Below are 19,581 nucleotides of genomic sequence, written 5' to 3' on the forward strand. Positions count from 1 at the left end.
AGAAAAACCTGGTACGTAAAACATTTCATTCCAGCATTTTTTTCGAAAAAAATGAAATATCTGTAACTATCAAGATTTCTTTTATAATTCTGGCATATATATAAAACTGCTTCTTTTCCAAGATAAAGTAGATATTGTTGAAAAATTTAAAAAAAGAATAAGTAAACTCCTCCACAAAACTTGCTATAACTGAAATGGTTCTACTACCAGCCTTTCCTCTTTTCCGTCTCGCTTTCTCCCCTGACTTTACTCGTCTGTCAATTAATACTAATAATATATTGGATTTTTGTTAGTTAAAAATAGTTAAGTAAAAAATTTTACAATTGACCCCACTCTCCCCTACCAGACGGGAATAAGAAGAAACCAAAGTGATTAGAAATATAAAAAGTTGCTGTCACATTTACATTTAATGTAAAGTGACAATTAACTACTATTTTTATCTAATCCTTTAATTTTCTCAAAACTTCATCCCTTTTTAATGCAGTAATTATTTTTTATTTTTAACTTTCTGGTTGACCTTCCTCATGGTCAACGCGGTCATCGCACTTCCTGTGGGAGTATCAACCACTCTTTCACCCGTCTTTCTTTTTTACTTCGTTTATTTTGTTAAGGGGCTAACTAACCAATCTCTCTCCTTTTTTTTCCAAACCCTCCTCCTCTTTAAATTTAATTGGATGTAACTTTTCTGGTCCTACACCAGTTAGGGAATTTTTAAGTAACTTTTAATAAATTCTCTTTTTGTGATTCCTTCTTGCTAGTTATCCTTTTTTCTCCGAAATGCGGACTTCAGTCCGTATCGAGGAATTTAATTCTTTTTCCAACATCCCTATTTTTTTTACTTAAATATCAATGTAGAATCTTTAAAATCTTTATAATTTTCAGTAATTTAATTTTCTTTATATCAACCCTTTTATATCTTTAAATTTCCTTCGTAAATCAATAATTTTTACAAGTCAAATGATTTTGCACTTTTCTTATCACTCTTAAAATTTACCTTTGATCGCGAACCTTTATAACATCTCTAATTTATTCTCTGTCACCAAATTCTCCACATAAAACCTTATCTCTGGTGAAAATAATATCTCTAAATTAATGTTCACTTATCTGTTTTGTGTGCGGATGCGTGATTTTGATAATTAAATAAAATATATTCAATTGCTCATCTGTGAATCTTCAATGTATCGTTTTTTTCATCAATTTTTCCTGTATTTGGGATGAGTACCTTTTTTTTTATTGTTACGGGCATTTACTTATCTCTCTTTGGAAATATTACTAAAAATGAATTGGATGATATATTTATGTCTGGATATAGCATGTCATTATCGTATTTATCATTAATCTTTAACTTATTTTAGTTTCGCCCTTTTTCCAAATTTGGTGATTCCAATTTATCTAAATCTCACACTTTGTGACCCTTTGGACCTATTGGGTTATTGTTATCCCACATTAGCATTGTACTACTATTCTCCCTAACGATCACGTTCCCCTTAATTTTTTACTTTTTATACCATTTCGGGCTTAATTTGTTTTATCATGACATTTCAATCATTTAACTATTTTTTATCATGACTATATCCAAAATACATATACAAATATAAGTACTTATATACATAGATTCCAACCCACCATCTTTATTTTGATATAAAATAAATTCACCTTATTCGCACCAAAATACTAATTTTATTTTAACTGTAACAGTTGTCTACAAAAAATAGAAAAATAAACATGAGAAACAAAACTAGGAGAACCATAGTAGCCAAGAAAGAAATGAGATGAAGAACAGAAGAACAAGAAAAACCACAGTAGCCAAGAGAGAAATGAGATGATTTGTTGTTGTTGTTCATTTACGTCACGCTAGAGCTGCACAATGGCTATTGGTGACGGTCCGGAAAACATCCCTGAAGATGATTCGAAGACATGCTATCCCAATTTTGATCCTCTGCGGAGGGGATGGCACCCCCGCTTCGGTAGTCCGACGACCTGCGCGCGCGAAGTCGAGCACTTTACGGTAGCACAGTTTAACGAGGACCAATACCGCACACCCTTGGTCCCTACGCAGACTTATCCAAGTGATCACCCACCCGCACACTGACCGCAGCCACTGATGCTTGACTTCGGTGATCTGCTGGGAACCGTGTCTTAACGATCGGGTCAGAAATGAGATCACTGCGGGACAGAAATGAGATGAAAAACAGAAGAACAAGAAAAACCACAGTAGCCAAGAAAGAAATGAGATGAAAAAATTAAACAAGAAAAACCACAGTGACCGAGAGAGGTAAATCAGAGTAGAATGTATGCACATGAAATGAAAGTGCTTCTCCCTCAACAATATCTGATCTCGATTGCTAAATTTATTAAGACACTATATTAAAAATTATGAGCTTGAAAAGAATATGCATATTTATAGAATTTAAAAAGAAATCAAATTGCTTGCAATTTTCTAAAATGACATTCTTCTGCTGCATGACATTTTATTACAGATCTTAGATGCTTTCTCATCGCTGATTTGAAATCTACAATCTCTTTATAAGTTAGTTTTTTTTTAAACGATTTTAGTCTGAGCCTGAATTCCTTAAAATTCACTACAGTTACTACTAAGTGTTTTCACTTATCTCGTAAGTAGGGCGCGGTAGGAAGAAGGCTATAGTATATTTCAGTTTATGATGTAATAAGTCATATGTCTTACGTCATACATAGTATCATATGTTTTTTGTCTTAAGTATTGTTTTCAAAGGAACAGACAAGTGTATAGAGAAATGTGTATACCCAGATAGCAGTGCAAGGTTGATTCTAATGTCAGTAACAAACTTTGTCACAAAGCCTTACATTGATTAGAAACGATAATGAAATAAGCAATGCAAGCTCGAAACAATGTTAAATTTAATTATTCAAGATTACGCACTATGAGGTTCACATTTAGTTTGCATAAACAACCCTTTTGTATAGAGATTGAATCTGCCTTCCAAAACAAAGCCGGAAAAATTTTTTGAAATCTATGATGAATCATCATTCATAAGTCAAGAATAGAAAGCGCTCTCAAACTGTGAATAAACTACCTTTCTCAAGGCTTAATTTAGATTTTATGAACTGCCGACCAGGTGGCAGAGTGGCTAGCGTGCCTGACTGCGGAGCCGATGGTTGCGGGTTCGAATCCTTCTCAGGGCATGGATGTTTCTTTCTCTGTCTCTGTGTTCTATGTCCTTTCTCTTTTGTGTGAATGTGACCCTCCCTATAAACGGGTTTGTGGTTGTGTGACGTAGGCGACGCTGCTCCACAGCCGTGGCTGCGCCACAGGTGCCCACTGGGTAACGAGAAGAGAGTAGCAGTTCTGGCATTAGATGCCAATGGGACAAAACATCCCAAGTGCCCGCCATTAAAAAAACTATTTTATGAACTGAAACAGAATTTTATACACTTTTTTAGCACTTCAAAAGATGACCCGCTTTCAACAGAAACAAAATATTGCAGTTGCAACAACAAAGCTAGAATGAGAAAAAAGCAAAAACAAAAGCTTATGGAAAAAGTTAAAAAAAGAGAGATTTTTTGTAAATTTTTTTGCCTGCCTTAATTCAGTCTTTGAAGAAACAAGCTTGGCTTACCAATATTTATACTACGTTTAAAAAGGATTAATTATTCATGTCACCTTTCTATGTCAACCACACGGAAATGAAAATGTAACGTTTGCTGATATGTTACCAGCTATCCGGGATTCTAATTTCGGACTCGCAATCCTTATCACGGTATTAGATTATATCAAATCAAGTACTTGTATAAATGCAACAAAAAATGTGTTCTCTTGTGTTACTTGTATAAATAAAAATTGGCAGAAACTTTGTTATAAGTATCAAGTATAACTAGGTTGCGTAAACTATCGCACCATTCCTAAAATTAAGCGAAAAGTCTTGGAAAGCTGAAAATTAAAATTAGTACCATCCTTTTATAATAAAATTCCTAAATTTGATTTTTTTATATGATACTTTATAAACATTGTTTGTTTGCATCTTTCCCTCTAAGTTTACATAGAGTTATTAAAAAATCAGGACATTTTTATTTGCCCAAAAATGTAATGTAGCGTACAGTTAATAAAGAACTCAAAAAATTAATTATCTAAACATACAGACCGTCAAATATATTACTTTTTCCTTGAGATTGTTAAAGAGTTTATAAGTAAGATGAATATATTTGCATTTTAAGTAGATGGCTAAATTCGTAAGTAAGCATATACATGTTTTTTTAAAAAAAAATTTATAATGAATATTCAACAATAGGAGTATTTTTAATTAGTGATCATGAGACTTCTAATTTTGAATTTTACTGATGCTTCGAATGTGAAATTAAGTCGAGCAGAATTTCTTTTAATTAAAAAAATGTTTTTGAAAATACGTTTTTTTTCTTTCTTTTTTTTACAAGAAAAAATGGAAAAAGAATTGTTTTTATTTCTGTAATCATAGGCTAACGATTTATAATGAATTTAAGAAGATTATATCTTAAACTCGACTTTTTTTAATGAATGAAATAAGGCTTGCTATTAAAAGGTTAGATTCATTATGAAAAACTATCCTAGTCATAAATATTGCAATTAGCAGTACGTCTAAAGTTAGCCTTTGTTGTCCTGTAATTTAATTGAATTGGGGTTATTAAAATAATGCTACAGGCATTGTCGTTTGTGTTTTTATCATTTACTGCTCCAGTTTTGTCAATTTTTATTTGGCAGTTCTTGTTTTCTTTTTATTCAAATCTCATTTTTTGAAATCAATCAATTAGCCACTTCCCCTCAGGCAAAGTTTTCTTCGAATGAAAACTATCATTTTATTGGCGATATTTAATTTTCATTTAGTAATAATTAAAAAAAAATTATGTTTTTAATCTGTAAAAATCAGTTACTCTGCAGATTAACTAATATGCATATTAACTACACTGTACTAAATTTTCGTGTACCTTAACTACCGGCAACTAATTAACGTTAAAAAGTGTTCTACACCAAGAATGTTCCATTACGCTACTTGGTGTATAGAAGTCGTCACCATTTTTTTTTTCATCCAGTAGCCTTAACATTTATAACTATCGAAAAATAAGATACACATAAAATTCAGTGCAGATATTTTTCGGTACAATATAAAGTAAGAATCATTAACTTAGAGTGATATTATAATTAGAGTGAACATAAATTCGTAAAAATAGAAGTCATTGGTTAATCAAACTTACGTGTAGCACTAAGAGAACATAAAGACGAACTGCAATATGGCTTAAAGAACGGAAGCCGATAGAAATTATACGTGATAAAATCACTTAATACAGTTCTTAGAGATTTAAAAAATAAAGTGTAATTATCCTTAGTACACAACTAAAAACATGCATATCTATTTTAACGGTAAACAACAAATCATTCTATCAAATTAAAACTATAGTTCGTTCACCAGGAGTTGACACTTGGCTCCACCTTCTTAGACGCACAGTTCATTTCAGCGTGGGAGAAAGATGAGGAATATCTCCCCGCTTGAAATTGAGACAACCCTTAGTGAGCGCCAAGCACAAACAGTGACTTCGTTTTCAGTCACTTACTTCGCTTTATCATTTGCTATTATACTTTTCGTTTCTCTGGCTAAGTAAGTATATTTTAAATTTAAAAACTGCTATTTTCCCAGCAAAATGTCTAAAAAAGGACAAACTATTCTCTCAGTAGAGAGAAATATCATAAAAAATGGCGCGAAATATCATAAAATTTATGAAATATTTAATGTTGAAAAATTCAGATAAAGTTGGCGAAATAAATATTTTTGCAGTACGATCGCCGAATAGCAACCTTGTTCAGGATTGCTCCCAACCTTCTTCCAAAAATAGCGAAATAGTATCGTAGCATACCACGCACAGTGGACCAGCATCCAAGGTTTCGTGGCTAAAATTAGTATTTCGATAAAATTTGTTTCAAAATTTGGGGTTTTTAATTTAGGGGTTTTCATGTGCAGGTAAATACAATTCATAGTTGAAATTTTGAAATACACTAAAAATACCCAAAAAACAAAATGGCGGCTGAAAAATGTCGAGCAAAAATAAAAAAATAATATAGTGCTTTTAAATAATTAAATATAGCAATGAAAATATTATAATTTTCGTAATTCTATATTATGAATGGAAAGCAAATTATATTTCCTAAGTAATATTACAAAATAACGCGANAAGAATTTTATTCTGAAAGTTTAGCTAATTACCTCGTGGAACTTTTTGGAACTAAGTTTCGAAAGTCATTCAAACATTGCAAAATTTCAAATGATGAGACATAAACTGTAGGCTTGTCAAGAATATTAACTAATCTAACACATTGAAAAATTGTACTATAATTTCAGACTAATTACTCTGATAAAAATGTAACAGTAATGTGAAATTCCTATATATATTTTTGAAATAAAAATGTAAAAGTTACATTAAAAAAATTTTTTTTTAAACATATATTTCATTAGATTGTACTCTTGTCGGTTCAAAAAGTAAATTATAATGTTTGGAATGATTATGAATACTTAATTTGGGCTATATTAAGACTGCCTACTCATGTTTTAGTTAAAAATTTAATTTTTGACTTTTGGCTAAAGATCATGATCTTCTGGCCGACAGTGCCACGTGATGAAGGCTGAGTCACGTGCCAACTCCAGGTGAACGAGCTATATTCGCAAAAAACAACCAACTCTTGATTGCAAGCGCAACTTCTGGCGATTAAAAAAAGTGCTAATAAACGCAGCTTTTGGAAGGGTAAATAATTTTTATTTTGTTGGAAAATTTGGTGTAAGCTTATTCTACTTTTTATAGGTGTTTAAATTTATATTACACCTTCTAAATCATATTAACACTCGATTTGGCTTTAACTTTTAACAAAGTGTCCCTTCACGCAATTTTTTTGGATTGTTCAACATAATATTCAGAGTGATATCACAGCACAGTTTTCACAGTGATCCATTGAAGTGCCAAAAACTGCTTTATTTCTCAAATTAATTAGATAATCTGCACATTACCTAATAACTATTCGATAAAGTGAAAATAGAATCTTTTCTAGAAAAACAGCAATGTTTCAGTACTCTTAAATTAACATACTGTGACACATTTATTTTTCATTATCTGAAAACGCAAGATACTACAATCGAGAATCATCAAATTAGTTCATAGAATCAATCACTTTAAAGTATATAATAAAAAAGAATCGAACGGTTAAAAATATAATTGCAATTAACCCCTTCGGTCGTCGTATTAGATCCCAGAGAAAACATTACTTAATATTCCTAATTTTTAAAAGTTTTAACGGCGAAACGTAGTGCTCTACATGCAGGAATAGAAACACGCTGTCAAATTTATTCAGTTCATAACGGTACGCTCGCAACGGAGAAAAAATAATAAAAATTCTTCTAGCCATTTGCAACTAATAGGTAAATGCATCATCGTTTATTAGTTTTCATAATATTATTATAAATGTAATTCCCTGCTTCTTAAAATTATTCCATTAAACAAATCGAACTCTTTGTGAACAATTCAAAAATTTAACTGAAAAGGTTCTCATTTTACTTAATTATAGCCTTATTTACAATTCAAGCATTTTTCAAATAATTGAATTGAATTGAATGTAGGTTTTTGTAGCACAAGATCCAAACGAGGACGCGCCAAGCAACACGTTTTTACAGATCAAAAGGTAAAGTTAATTCTACACTTCTTCTTCGACAGCACTACAGCCTAGTGCAAGCCAAGTCTTTCTCAGTCTACCTCTTCCAGACAGTTTGACTTTCAGCTAGATTTCTCCATCCCAATGTTACTAGGTCCATCTACCTTGTCCAACCACCTTGTTGCCCTTCTCTTCCTTGTGCCTTCAATCTTTGAAAATGTTAGTTTTTTTAGCTGCATCGGAATCTTCATGACGAAAAACATGTTCCAGCCATCTGATTCTGTATGACTTAATAACTTTAAACCTATTATAACTAACCTATTTTAATCTATTATGACCCGTTCAGAAGCACGAGAAGAAACAGATCATAATAGGGAAGCGCCCCTAGTGGCTCATAAAGACATTTCCAGGCATGGTTTCCCGTACAATTTTATTCCTAATGATGTGCCTTAACTCCCTTTAATGTCTGTTGCAAGATTTATGAGACCCCTGTTACATATAACGTTTTTAAATTTGTACATTTCGGCAAAAAATATACTAAATATGTAAATTAAAAAATCTGTTGCTTGAAAAGAGAGAAAGTGATTGCAAATTTGAAATGAAAGACGTGAAAGTATCCTAGATCCGCTAAAAAGTTTCATGCAAACAGACAACAACAACAAAAAAAAAATTCCTTTGTGAGATTCATAAAGACGTGCGAGAAAACAAATTTTTGTTTGATTAGAGCTAAAAGCTAGCAAATTACTTATCTATATATATATTTCTCTTACACGGCGACAAAAAAAGCCTCATTACAACTCCCCGAATGGCAACGCTAGAAAATCGACCAATGATTGCCGCTAAAAATGTCACATGCCAAATCTAGCTAAGATGGCTCAACATATAGCGCTTTTAAAAACGGAAACTGAAATAACCAGAGAGAGCATAAGCTAGGCAGAAGTGAGTAGTCTTTGTCGATAGATCTCTATTTTAGTATTTTGTCGGAAGAGCTTTTTTTCACGAATTTATATATTACGAATTTATTTGACGATTTTTGATTTATATCACGAATTTATTCGTTTTACTAGAATTTATCTGCTTATGCAGGTTTTTCCATTGCAATTCACTTATTTTAATTTTTAATAGACTTAATTATAGCCAAACTTTTAACCTTTATTTTAAAGAGATATCAGTTTCAGAAATTTTATCTTAAGATTTTATACTATAGCACATTTCTAATAGGTTTAACGAATTACATGTCATTTATTTGAATTCAAATTTATTCTAATGACTTAGTATTTACTAAAAAGAAGTAATTTTTTTTAAAAAAAGTTGTTATATGGATTTGAATGATTGTTTTGAATTCTTAGAACTTTGTACAGTTGCAAAGTACCTAAGTTAGTAGCGAGCGAAGCGAGCTTGGTTAAGATTAACCATATAAGATTGCGCAGCAATTTTCAGGGGTTGGCAAGCGTTAGCGAGCAGGGGGCTCAGCCCACTAGTATTATAAAATATTCATCGTATCCTATGGAAAAAACTTTCTTTGCGATTCATTCTTTCCGCGCGAACCTGTGATCGGTGTGAGTTTTAAAGTAGATAGGTCCATAGATTCTTTGAACGTGTATACATTGAATTTGGCACGGATCTGTATAAATTTTAATTGTAAATCTAATCTTAAATTGTGTATTTATATAAGGCGCACGCGCACATACTTTATTTATAGTGACAAAGTGCTCGGGTTATTTTTGATAAATGGTAAATCATGCCCAAATTTGAAAAAAAATATGCATGCATTTTTAATAAAAAATATTAGCGCATGTTGTATAAATAATATTATTTTATTAACATTTTTAATTCTTTTGAAAGATTTATATTAAAACAGCATGAAGATATAGATATATTTTCCCGAAAAAAATTAGCAGAGAATCCTGTGATTAAAAAAGTTAAATAGGGTCAATTACATTTAACCTGTAAAATATTTTATTATCCAGGTGTCTATAGATATAATGACTGAAATGTGACCTAAATGCAAAGAAAGTAAATAGTAACAGAAGTTATAAAACGGAGCTTTTCTTTATATCCTGTAATTAACTGAATAATGCATATGGTTCTATGGTACACAAAGATGATCTGATTTAGGAGTACGAGTTTGTAATCAGATAACTCAAGGTAGTTTATCGTCATTCTTTTGCCAACTAAGTTCTTGACATTGAAAGAATCATTAACTGTTTTAGTCATCATTAAAACAAGTATTTTCTTTGCATTCCTTCAGTATGTTTGAATATTACAAACACCATTTTAGTTTCTACTTAATTGATTTATTTAATAAATTGTTTTAATGAAAACTAATATGGGTTCTATAACCATAGAATGCTGAAAATTTGAACTGTGTTAATCAAATCTGTTACAATTTCAATATCGAGGTAATTAATTACAAATGCTTTAGATAGCAGTCAGAAAAGAACACAGAAACTATAAATTGCATAAAGTAAAACCGCCAATTTCCTTAATTAAATTCCGAAACAGCTCCAGAAAGATTTAAGTTTTCATGAACGTGTTACGTGAAAGACCGAAATCAAGAGAATGTCGACTTTCACCGATGAATGTCAATAATCACATATTCGCTTTGGTGAATATCCGAAATAGTTGTTATATCCGATTTGATATTAATTTATTCGTTGATATTATGATATTTATTCGATATTTTAATATCTGCTGATGATAGATTAGGAGAAACATCAGTGTTCGGAGAACCTGTTAAACGCATACTGACCACTTGAAATTAAAAAACATTGATGTAGGGCATACCGGGCAGTGGCACCGAACCCTAAAAAACATTGATGTAGGGCATACCGGGCAGTGGCACCGAACCTTAAAAAACATTGATGTAGGCCGTAGGGCATACCGGGGAAATGTAAAAGACAACGACCACCAATTTCGGTCATTCACAGTAACATATACACTGTAAATAATTTGAGTGAATCTCAATGCCAAAAATTGTGAAATCTACTTTATACCTAAGTGTTGTAGTGAAACGCAATACATTACGCTTGGATCTAGCATTTCCCTGCAGCAATGTTCTTTAGCACTACTTGGTGTAAAGTTGCTATCACCATTTTTGTTTATTCAGTAGCACTAAAATTTATAATTACATTATTATAATTTGGTAAATTTCTTCTTACAATGCAATATAAAGTAAGAATCATTAATTTAGAGCGTATACATGTACACTAATTCTTAAAATGTTGTTGTTGTTGACGTATGCCTGCATAGGCAAAGGAGTGCGATTGTTCTTATTTTCCAGTGGCGCCATCTTTGGTCAAGAATTCGACTTCTGTCACACTCATACATCACACCCATAGGACGGACCCATTCATACATCCATTTATCCACAGATCGTAATTTTGACCTGAATCAGAGAACGATCGATCTCCAATCCAGTACCCCCAGAGGTATTGATTTAATTCTTAAAATAAAACTAGTTTGCAAGTCAAACATCCGTGTAGCACAGAGAGAATCCTAAGGCGAATTCGAACTTGGCTTAACAGAATGGTAGCGGATAAAAAATATACATTACAAAATCTGTTAATACAGTTCTCAGATTTAGCGGCGGTTATTCCAGCATATGAAACGTTAGGTCTTGGTTGTAAGTTTAAAAGTTTTGATTTAGCTTCAAAATAACTCACATTTTGTGTTACTTTTATATTAAGATTTTGTTTCTCTTGCTTCCACATGGAACAAAAACGAGAGTTAACTGAATGTGGTTCACTGCAGTTGGCACATAGAAACACACACACAGGACGGGTGCTGCTTTTGAATGAGTGTCCAGTTTCACTACAACGAGAGCAGGTTTCTTTTCAGCGGGAGTTATTCGTGGAATTTTCTAGCAGCAGAAAAAAACAGGATCGAAACAGGAAAAACACAGGATAGCGAACATATATCCAGACAGAATTTTGCTTTTATTTATACGCTTTGAAAAAATCCCGGCTCAAATCACGGTAAAAAACCGAAATTCCGGATGCCGGTACTTTTTACCACAAAGTTCATTTTTACCGGAACATATTACAGAACAAAAAATCTGATATAGGGTAAACTAACCAGTGAAGGAACACTTAAGCTTAGCTTGCCTTTAAAAAAATCATAAAAATTTCAAAATTTGTAATTTTAGCTAAATGATAGTGCCAACATATTCGTTACTAAATGCAAATTATGTAAAAATAAAATTAGAGAATTTACATAATATTGTTTCAAGCTTTTGGTTCAAATAATAGGTTGTTCAAATAATAAGTAGTAAGATAACCAAGTGAAGGAACAGCTCTTACCAGTGAATGAACACTAAATTTTCCAGTGAATGAACACTTAACTTTGAGAATTTTTGATGCTCTTTTGGAATTCACAGGTCATACAAATCTCTTAAAACACGATTTTTTCTTGGAATTATAACATCTGACCACAGTAACGTAGAAAATTTTACTTTTTTTTAGTCGTGAAAGGGAAAGTAAAATGGGGTTGAATACAGAATAAAAAAATGTTTTTAATTTTCTTTCTCACAGTTTTCTTTCTCACACTGACCTTATAATTTTGTCAAAGAAACAAGGTGTTGAACAGATACTAACAAATTCAAATTCTTTTCCAGAGAAGAATCTATGACTGGGTAACCCAATGCATTGTTAGATGACATCCTATCGTTAGGTAGTAAGCTACTGTTATCTTATTTTTAAAAAATATCTGTGAAATGTTCGTTCACTGGGTGTGTTCCTTCACTGGTTAGTTTCCCCTACCTTAATTTTTTAAAGTTACAATTACAGTAAAATCGCAGAATTACTCTAGTTAAATAAATATTACTGTAAAAATTATGAAATGTGGTATTGGAATGAATTATGGAGGTGTTGGAATAATATTTTATGGTAAAAATGGATTTCATGGTTAAATGGATTTTACGCATGATGCACCAAAAGTATGAGTACATAATACCATAATTTAATCAGGAACTTTTTACAGTGTGGAAAGAAATGTTGTTATAATCTGTGAGCTGTTCATATTTTTCGTAGTATTAAAACAATCTTTATAACTTTTATTTTTGTTCATGCTATTTACATTGATTTGCGCTTAGTAGTTTTTATGCTTACAATAAAAACTGTTACACAAAATTTTGTTGTAAACAAATTTTGTGGCAGAAAAAAGAATCATAAAAACTGCTATGAGCGTGGTGCAAAATATAGCGCCATTCTTTCCCTCTTACATTACAAATTCAAAAGGTACTTTACGAATTTTCTTGGCGATTTATTTGCCTGCAAAAATCAGTTGAAATTGGAGCCATTTTTTACTATTTTCTGTATTCCACTGAGAATTTCAACACATTTCTGAAGCACTTTCTTGCAGTTTAGTAAATGCGAAAATGATTTATTTTATTTTAAGATATTGTTCCAAAATGTAAAGACATAAATTTTCTCTGATAAAAATAAAGGTAAAATCTCACGAGGCACGAAAAATTCAACTGAAACTTGAAACAATATTCAAAAGACGAGCATTTTGAATGCGGAAATAAAACTGCTTCTTTTTAATATTTACTCATGTTTGTTTTTTTCTTTCTTATAAATGCTTTTTTTCTTTAAAAGTTGAAGTTCATTTATCAATTTATTTTTAAAATTTTAAGATATACGACTAATTCCCTTTAGGGTGAGAATGCATTTCGATTAGATTAAAACGAAGTTTTATTTTGGCCAAATCCCCTTAAAAATTGAATTTTCAAGTTATTCGTTTAGTGTTAATTGCTCAGCTTTCTAGCAAAAGTAATTGTAATTGGTAAAGACGATGCTTGCCACTGAATCTTGTAATATTTTCTATAATTTTATCGAAACTTTGAAAGTTTCACACGGAGTAACTGGAACGAAGTGGTGTTTAACGAAATGGTTAAGAGGTTTAGTGGTGTTAATTTATTATACCAAGAATCACATACCAAAACATAACTACTAGAAATTTTTTTCCCACTAAGCGGAGCAAATTGGCTTCTCTTCAATCAGTTTCCAGTGCTATTAAAACTACATATTGCAATGATTGTATGACATGCCCGGGATAGCCTGGTTGGTAGGGCACTGGGCCAATGTCCAAGAGATCGTGGGTTCGATCCCTGCCAGCCAATGTAAATGGCGACTGATGCACATTAAATCTGTCGAGTCTCGAAGTCCTCCATGTTCCCATAACAACTCTGGGGGTACTGAATTAGAGATTTTATTTTTATTTTATAATCGTCGTTGAACAGCCGACCCAATTACATGGGTTTACGACTACTAACGTTCAGGAATTAGAGATTTTATTTTATTTTATAACCGTCGTTGAACAGCCGACCCAATTTCATGGGTTTACGACTACTTACGTTCAACTCCGTAGCCTTGTAATTTTGAACCAATCCAGAAGACAAGGAAACTCCTGGATCAGTACCCCCAGAGGTATTGATTTGTTGTGGGAACATGGAGGACTTTGAGACTCGACAGATTTAACGTGCATCAGTCACCATTTACTACACGGGGAGTCTTCGGCCGGCGAGGATCGAACCCACGACCTCTTGGATATGGGCCCAGCGCCCTACCGACCAGGCTATCCCGGCCCAGGAATTAGAGATTGATCTTTCTCTGATTCAGGTCAGAATTACGATCTGTGGATGTATGAATGGGTCCGCCCTATAAACGGGTGTGACGTATAGGTGCCGCAGAAGTAGAATTCTTCGCTATAGATGGCACCACTGGAAAACCAGAACAATCGCACCTCCTCTGCCTAAATGGCATACGTCAACAGCAACATTGCATGACATAGAAAAAGCTATTTATTGCTCGTAAATTTTAAATTCGGAAGGTTATAATGTAATTCTCTATTATTAACAAGTCGAAGCTGGTCAATGTAATACTTCCTAGAAGAGAGAAGGTCTCTGCACGGCTTACCATAAACAAATAATTTAGTTGTTCAACGTTATGACAACTTTAATTCCCCCCCCCCCTGCGGAGCTTATTAATCTGAACGCATATCTTTCTTATTTTTTCTCCACTGTGCAATTTATGTTTGTTACGTCGGACCAAGAATTGATTTCTGCTGAAGCGTTCTTTCATCTAGGAGGTCAGCTGGTTCTCCTTTCCAATGAACCTACTGGATAAGGAAAAAGAAGAGAAGGCTACTACCTAAGGGCGCAATGATCTGGCTGGACTGCTACAAGCTTAAATACCAGGAATGATAAAGTGATTTCTGAGATGCAATGATTTAAAAATACCACTGCTTGCTGTAATTATCTGCTATGATTAATTATCCTTGATGCTGTAATTATCCGTGACGTTAACTAAAGTGACCATTTTTGTTATCACGGGGTCATAAATTGCTTTTATTTAAACCTTACCCTACGAGGTACTCTATTGTACCCCCACTTGTAGTTCACATGTTGTACCAGACGTAAGCAACAGTTTAATACTTGTGAACTTATGTTCGATTACTTTAAATATTTGTTCCGTATCACCCCTTACAGTCTTTTGCATTTGTATTTAGTGTACATTTTTATTTGATTTAGCTACATTGAGTTTAAATACACTTAAAATTAGATATAAATCATGGATTTATAAATTCCCTACAATTTAAAGTTAAATAATTAAGTAGTTCTTTTAAATGTTTTAAGTTGATTCTTAATTTTTTTATGTAGGGCAATTCATTGGAAATTATAATTAAATTAAATAAAATCAAAAATCATATAGATAAAAAATAATCTTGTTATTAAATTCTTATAAAATCACTAATTTCATAACCGTTGTTGAACAGCCGACCCAATTTTATGGGTTTACGACCTTTAATGTTCAACTCCGTAGCCTTGTAATTTTGAACCCAAGAGAGAAGATAAGAAAACTTCTGTATCGAATATTGGGAGAAATTTTACCTTTGTGGAGGACTTTTTGATGGAGCTAACCGGCATTTCCGTTACATGGAGTGGAAGACCACGAGAACCTCTCACGGTTAGCCTGATGGCAAGGAGACTCGAACCCATGATCCGTCTACCACTGAAGATATTTCACGTCAACACTGTGCGGAATTTATAAAATCTCTTGTACCATTTGGTAAAGTATAATAAATTTTGATTCTTTATGAAAAAGAAGAAGTTAATTATTTTTAAAACGAAGAATGTTTTTTCACCGAACTATTAGCTCAAAAAAAACTATAGCTTTAGGATACATATAATCATCTTTATTTCACAAAACAATTTTAATTGCTTTTACATTGCAATTTGAGTCAATTTTTTTTAATCACAATTCCATTTATAAATATTAAAATTCAATGAAATAAAGCTATGTGGATATAAAAGTGACAAATCTCATTACAATTTTGCAAAAAAGAAGATGAGATATTTTAATAACTTTCATAGCTTCAGTCATTCTTTTTCCAATATTACAGACTAATAATATTTATCCCCTTTCAAAGTGATAAAACTTACAATATGTAGGGATGGGGGGGAAATAATATTGATAGACGGTTTTCTACCCATTCTTTTGAAAATCGATTAACGGCTTAGAGAACAGAAGTTGAAAGGAATTTCTGAATTCCTTTGAGAAAATATTCTGAAAGCCTTCTCAATTAATTTTTCATGTTCGTGTAAAGCCAAAGTAATTGGTCTGCCATTTTGACTGTTTTGCGATTCATAACCGTGCATAATGTAGCTGCCACAATGGAATTTCATGTTCTAAGTTGTTCTAAACACAGAACTTTTGTTAAGTCTCGAATGGGATTCCCAGAAAGGGAAATAGGGACTTTTGGAATGTGAATTGTCCCTTAATGCGCTGTTAACAAAAATTGATCACTTTATGCAGTTGAGTAATCACACAATATGATGATTTTGCAGATTGGTTGTTTTAATAAACTTTTCATTCACATTCGTTTGACATGTTCGAACTTGTTTATGAATAAATCGCACTGCTTTTGGTGTGAAATATATTTGTTATTTTAGTAAAAGTGTTACGTGACTTAAGAATATTGGACAGATTCTTTTTCAGAACAATATTATACTCTTAAAAAAATCTTCTGCGAGAACAGAAGTTGAATGAAATTTTTCAATTCCTTTGAAAAAATATTCTGAAACTCTGATTAATTTTTACATGTTTGTGTAAAGCCAAAGTAATTGGTCAGCCATTTTAACTGCCCAAGCATAATGTAGATGCCACAATGGTATTTAATGTTCTAAGTTGCATTAAATATAGAACTTTTGTAAAGGGAATGTGACTTTTGGCTTCTCGTATAATGCGTTAACAAAATTTGATCCGCAGAAATGAAAATTTATGTAGTCCGCAGTAATCCTAGAATGTGATGATTTTACAGATTGGTTTGCTTACTGAACATTTCATTCCCATTTGTTAACATTTTAGAGTTTATATACGAACAATCTTGAATGCTTTTTGGTGCAAGACGCATTTATTTCTTCAGTATAACTCTAGACTTTTGGTTAAAACTTTTAATATTATTCTTTAAGGAATCAAAACTAACTAAAACATTTTAATAAGCTAAGAAGTAGTTTCACATCTTTCATTAATTTGACAAAGAACATTATATATTGCATGCTTTTTAAGGTAATTTTTCTCGAAACTTTTTGTTTTGGAGTATAGGCACAACGTTAAAAAATTCGGGTTAAATTATGGTAGAAATTACCGGTACTCAGGGTGTGATATTTTTTTACTGTGAAGTCTTACGGAAGAAAAATGATTAACAGTAATATTTACTGTAAAATGACTGTGATTAAATAAATGTTACTGTAAAAATTGCGGTAGAAAATTATACTGTAAAATGTATTTTAAGGATACAGTATTCAAAGTGCCAGTGCATTTTACCGTAACTTGATTCGGAGTCTATTGCAGTGCAGTATAAAGAGGTTAATTGAGGAGAATAATTCGTGCCATATTTAATTTATTTTAATTTTCCTTTTTAGTTCTCAATGAAAATGTTTTAAATATCTACCCATTTTTTCTGAAATTGGTAGTTTAATTATTTAATGATAAATAGAACTGTTGTCTTTTGGTACATAAAATTTCTTGAGGATTTGGAACGTATAATTTATTATATGCGCATAGAATTACTTTTTGATTTAGTACGTAGAGCTTCATAGTACTCTTTTCTGATTTCAAAATTAACTTCAGTTTATGTTCTAAACAATTTGAGGAAGACCTTTTTCCGAATTTTTACGGTTACGGCATAGCAATTACGGCAAAAATTAGCGACACTTTTTCTATTAAATCCGTTTTAACGTAAGATCTCTTTTTACCGTAAAATATTATACAGTAATTTTTACAGTAATGTTTATTTAATTAGAATGATACAGTGAATTTAATGAAATTTTTACTGTAGAAATTACGGTATATCTGATTTTATTTCCGTAACATCTTGCGGTAAAAATGGATTTGACGGTAAAAAGCCCTGGCACTCTGAGGGCCGGTATTTTTTTTTACCAAAATTAAATCCGGAATATTTTGCAGTTAGTATCGTTTTACTATTCTACATTTCGAAATAGTAATAAAAAAATAAGCAAAAATAATTTGTGAAAGTTTACAACCAGTAACATAATAATGGAAGAAAGTGGGACTACATAAGGTTTCATTAAAAAAACATTTCTGAATTCTTACATTGCATACATTGCATTATAGCAATACGGATTAGACCATTACAGGGTTGTGTCATAGCCAGCGCATAAGAATATTGGTCGTTTTTTACAGAAAAACACGTTTTCTAACCTCGTTGATGATCTCAAAAACTGTTCATCTGATTTCCAATTACTTGTTTCAATAAGATAAAGGTAAGAAAATTCTTTATAGTGAAGTAAAGTATTCTTTGCCGTTGAGCAATTTCATGTCATAGGAATAATTAGAAACTAACATTTTTATAAATGTTTTCATGAGTATGGATAAAAGTATTTTTGTCTATTAATAATATATATAATTTTACATGTTTACATACAAAATTTGAATGAAATTCGTCGAATAGTTTCTGAGAAATCGAATTTTAAAGATGTCGTATATTTAAAATTTCTATATTAAAATAATTCAATTGAAATAACTTATATGTTCATGCTACTGTAAAAGCTCGAAGTTTGTTAAATCCTAAGTTGTATCAATAAAGTTTTAAATTTACCAAAATAGCTTTAAAATTTCTAGGTTTTTCAGTAAAATATTCGTAAAAAGTCGAAATGGAATTACATTAAAACCTACTTAAAACTTTTACCAATCTATTGTGGTAAAATGTAGGTTTTACCGGTAAAACCTAGGATATATCACTCTTCGAGTTTTTGCCATAATAATTACACATTCGAATATTTCTAACTGTGAACAATGATGAGCCTCTTAACAGAATGTTAAATGCCTGTTTAAATGTCTGTTTGAGTGTAAAAATGAAACAGTAGGCTTAAAAATTAAATAACAAAAAAGAAACAATTTTCATCATACCGATATTATATTTCTGTTGTTGTGATAAAAAGGTATTTAAAATACGAATTCCCAGCAATTAATAGGAAAGTTAAATTTAAAAATTGCATTTAACTTAAAGCGCAAATTTTTATATAAGTTGCTATGTATTTCTTTCACCAAAATTTCCTTTTCTCTAATTTTTTTGCAGTACTATAAGACCATGTTGTGCTATATAAATCCATGTTTAAAGTTGATCGTTTCATAGCTGAAAAGATATGCATATTACTTTGTTCCAGAAAATAAATTTTTATGGTATACTTCTTATTCTTGAGAAATCTTCAGCATTTTATTGGAAAAGCAGATGTGTTTTAAAGTTATTTTTCCTTTTCAGTCATAAAAATAAAGTTTTTTTCAGCAATGTCCTGAATTCGGAAAACCTGAGTCAGACTTCAACGCATGAAAAATTATATTACAATGTTTTGAAGTAAGTGAAAAAATTTCCGGGATTTTTCGTTGTCTAGAATAATAATAAAATATTTTCTTAAC

Source organism: Parasteatoda tepidariorum, chromosome 8 (genome assembly GCF_043381705.1).
Source record: "Parasteatoda tepidariorum isolate YZ-2023 chromosome 8, CAS_Ptep_4.0, whole genome shotgun sequence".
NCBI lineage: Eukaryota > Metazoa > Arthropoda > Arachnida > Araneae > Theridiidae > Parasteatoda > Parasteatoda tepidariorum.